Here is a 4,772-nt window from a genome sequence, read left to right as displayed (position 1 = left end):
ATCCACCATAACCAGCTATCTTCCTGGGATAGATTAAATTTGCTGACATAAAACAGTCTCATACCTGGGTTAAACAGATGTCTGAGAAGTCTTGAAGTCACAACCCCCAACCTGATGACAGTCACTGATTACAATGGACACTGGCACTTTTCACTTTGCTCAGGGACCTTCACAGAGGCTTTTATTAGAAGGTTTTTCTTCAAAGTCCCAAGCCAAGATAAAATACCTCAACATAGCATCCATTTTTAATGACTCTCAAGCTAGAATATAAATCCCTATTCAGCACGCATTAACTCTCATCAGTATTTTAACAACTGGCCTCTCTCTCGCCTCTGTCCATGCTGGGTACAAATCTGTGGTGCAGCCATGATAGGTCCAGAGGAGTTGGGACTGCAGACCGTTTAACTGCTGCTTAAAATGAAGACAGATGAAATTAAGAAACAGTACAGGTTCTCCTTCATCCTCAGAGAAGGAGGCAAATTAGAAGTTTTATTATTTATTCTCAGAGAACAGAAAAAGAACCCGAGGGGAATACATGGCCTGTCAAATATTAAGACCAAGTGGTGCAATTAGAAATGAGAGTTTCTTAAGTTTCTCTGTAAGGAGAAAAAAAAGAAGAAAGAGAGGTAGAGATAGGCGGACAGAGAGCTTTGCAAAATACATATTCTTAAGCAAAATCTGATAATTCAGACCCAGGCTTCTCATTCAGATTTCATTTGTTTCACCCTTGGAATAAAATATAAAGATGCTTGGAAATAGAAGCAAAAAGTGGCAGCCTGCTACCAGTGTAAAATGGGCCCAAACACAATAAATGACACTTCTTATAAACAGTGATCTCTGACGCGATGCAGTGAATTAGCCTCACCACGCACCGTGGAGGCAATGACCATCCTCTCCACCTGCATAAATATACGCTGTGTGAACCTATGTGCCTTCGGAGAACACCCACTGCTATATGAAAAATCCCCACCAGATGACAAAATGCATTATTGAAAATAAATGAAAATTCCATACCCTTGCTTTAGAAACGCATGAGATTGCTGTAGCTATGGCTATATGGGGGTGCACAGTCCATACCGGGCCCATCCTTGATCATATTGCCCCTGCTATAGGACATGAAGTGACTCTGGTACTTTCTCTTTGTCTATTCTGTGATGTATGTTTTTAAATGAATTTTCTGCAATAAAGCTCTTAGACACTGACTGAGAGACAAGAGTGGAGCTACACCTGACCCATGGGCCATTTATTCTTGGAGACGAGGGGCATATTTTGGCTAGCCGCGTAATTGTGCTTAGTTACTGTCAGTCTTTATGCTCCCTTGGACATTGCTAATCTATACACACGGACATAGAAATTAACATCAAAAGTCAATGTTATTTGCTGCATTGACATCTGGAGAAAAGACAGCCTAGAATCATCTAGCATCAAGCTCCTCTCCCTACTTTGATCCCAAAGGAAAGATAATCAATGAGCTAAACAAACCCCCTTTATGGAACTGGGTGTTATTTACTTATTTGTGAGCAGTGGGCTTCCAATCCTTGCCCCCTATGAGAGCCAGGAGCCATCTTTACCCTAAAATACTACAAACCATGCCTCCCACAGCCCCTAACTTACACCTTGTCCTGAGTAGTGCTTTTCCCATATGACCCTGGCTGGCACATGGTGCCCTCCTCCTGCATAGTAATGGATGCTGAGGACTTCATCATCCTATCCTTAAGGTGTAGATCCATCCTGCCACATACAGAATAAGGGAGCAATTCGAACAACACATGCCACAGTTGATCAGTTCCCCTAAGCCTCCTCGAGTTATCCAAGTAAAAGCTTATCTCCTGTGGTGGGAAATTCGAGGCCTGGCTTCCTTCTACTTTATGCCACAGCCTAGATCACCATGATCTTCTGCTTTTTCATTTAAAGTATAGTAAATGAGTTTTTGGTTCCTGGCATGGTACATGTGCCACTGCAGTACCCGTAGGGTTATCCTGCCATGCTGGCCACTGTGGTTCATAGATGTCACAGTTGTGTAGGATGTCTTAGCTGTATTGGTTGCCTACCTTCTTTGGAAGCATAAAGCTAGTTCTCATGTGGGAAGCATTCGTGCAAGTTCCAGATCAGAGGTTCCGGGTGCTGTGTCTGACATGCATGGTATCTTCAGCAATTGGGACTTACTTTCAACCTCTCTGGAGCAACCAAGGGAATAACCTGTAATGTTTTGGGGGGTCTCTTGAACAGTTAGATGATCTTTGGCTCTTGGAGGAAGCATCAATCTGGATGAGAGGAACTTCTTTCAGCTATATATGTATATTTATATCCTGAATTGCATGTATATTTATACACTGAGTTACATGTTACATTATTAGGCAGATAGTTAATATTATGATTCCTTATGACTTTTTCAGACATATTTGCTATATTTTACTCTCCTGTATTTTCCCTCCACTTCCTTTTTTTCTTTCTTTCTTTTTTAAAATTTTATTATAATTTATTCAGATTACATCCTAATTCCTCACTCTTGTCTTCCCATTCCCACCCTCCCTCCCTCTTCTGCTCTATTCCCCTCACCTAGACCTCTGACAAAAAGAGTCCTCTCCCACCATGACCACAGCCTATCAGGTCTCATCTGGGTAGCCTGCTTCCCCTTCCTCTGTGTGCTACCAGGCCTCCCCACAAAGGAGAAAGTTATCAAATCTCCCTCTCCTTCCTGAATTAGAGCTCTTCCCCTCATTTTTCCCATTTCTCCAATCGGATAACTTGTATCTTGTCATTCCTCTCTCTATTGATCCTCAACTTCCCCACATGGAAATGGTCCCTTTTCACCTTCTTGGTTTATACACAGCCATAATGGTGAAACATCTCGAGATATATGTCCCCCAGGATGCCTACTGTGAAATTAGTGTTAACTGCCAACTTGACAGAATCTAGAATGGCCTTGGCAATGGGCCTCCAGTCATGCCTGTTGAGAGCTATCTTAGTTACATAAATTGATGTTCGAAGATCCATTAAATTGTGAATGGGACCATTCCCTATACAAGAGATTCTGGACATTATAAAAAATTTTTAAAGTGAGCTTAAGAGTAGCATGCATGCATTCATGTGGTTCTTTTTTTTACTATGACTATGATGTGACTGTCCTGCCACCATAGTGGACTGTGCCTTGCCATGTGAGCTAAAGTAATCCCATTCTCCATTGAGCTGCTTTTATCACAGTACTTTATCACAAAAGGAGGGTGTGGACTAAGAGTCCCACTGACTAATAGGCAATTCAGGCCATCAAAAAGCTGCATGAATTTTGGTGCCCCATATTTGACCACCTCCCCTGGATGGGGAGTCCCTGCGGCACTCAGAGGAAGGATAGCAGGCTACCAAGAAGATACATGATACTCTATGAGCATATACAGGGAGAGGAGGTCCCCCTCAGTCACAGTCATAGGGGAGGGGGGCAAGGGGAAAATGGGAGGGAGGGAGGAATGGGAGGATATACATGATGGGATAACAATTGAGATGTAATATGAATGAATGAATTAAAAAAATTTAAAGCCTGCTGTTGCTGAAGCCAGGGCTATCTCTGATTCTGTTGCCTGCTTTGGGACCCTTTCTCCTAACTGGGATGCCTTGCCTAGCCAAAAGAAGATGCACCTAGTCTTACTGCAATTTGATATACCAAGGCTGGTTGATATCCCTGGTAGGCCTCTCCTTTTCTGATGGGGGAGAGGAGAGATGTGGGGGGAAACTGAGAGGAAAAGAAGGAAGAGAAATTGTGGTCAGGATGTAAAGTTAATTAGTTAATTAAAATAATTATAAAAAAAGAATGTCTATCCAAGTCTCATATGTGGCATCATCATCCTTACATGCTTAAATATGACTCTTCTAGAAACAAGGTATTTTTTCTTCTGTCTTTCTGATAGTCAATTTGTGAACAGAATGCAAACAAAAATGTCTTATTTAATTTTAGCAGATGCTCAAGGATTTCTTATCTGAAGTCATGGTTGCCAATAGTACAAACTTCCCCCCAGTGAATGTGGCAGAATGCAAAGGAAAAAAAGCCTACTCTTGCCTCAGTAGCCACTACAAAGATGAGTGCTACTGGACTTGACTAAAATGTGCTTTCCTCCCAGTTCTCTTATGTACACATGTTTATATACTGAAGGCCTACTCCTTAGCTAGTAGGCACTGTCCTAGGTGCAAAGCTACAGTGATGGGTAACTTACATCTCTCTTCACTCCCTTGTACACTACAGTGGGAAATGCAGGGAAGGACCCTGTGAAAACACAGATTATTGGCTCAGTCAAAAAGATAGAAAAGGAAGGATTAGTGGATAAGTAACTGGGGTACAACTGAACAGTGGATAGTATTCAGGTCTGAAATGAACCATGATGCCATGAAAAGATCTGAAGGATCTTTAAACGCATGGTACTGAATGAAAGGAGCCAATGTGAGAAGTGCATAAATGGTAAGCTTCAAAATACAGGACAGTCTGGGAAGCCCCGAATTACAGAGAGATGAGCTGGAGGTGAGGAAAGAGTGAATACACAGAAAACACAGGGCTGACAGGTAAGTAAAGCATTCTATATGAAGTTGTAATGGAGAACACAAGTCTCTACGTCTATTGAAGCCTACATAGTTGTGGCTGGACTGATGGCTCAGCAGTTAAGAGCACTGGCTGCTCTTCTATACGTCCTGAGTTTGAGTTCAATTCCCAGCACCCACAGGGCAGCTCTCACCCCTCTGTATCTGTAATCTCATGGGATCCAATGTCATCTTTTGTAGTGTGATGT

Source organism: Acomys minous, assembly GCF_964271855.1.
Source record: "Acomys minous genome assembly, chromosome: 4".
Classification (NCBI taxonomy): Eukaryota; Metazoa; Chordata; class Mammalia; order Rodentia; family Muridae; genus Acomys; species Acomys minous.
The sequence above is the reverse complement of the archived record's forward strand: the minus strand, read 5'-3'. Positions refer to the sequence as shown.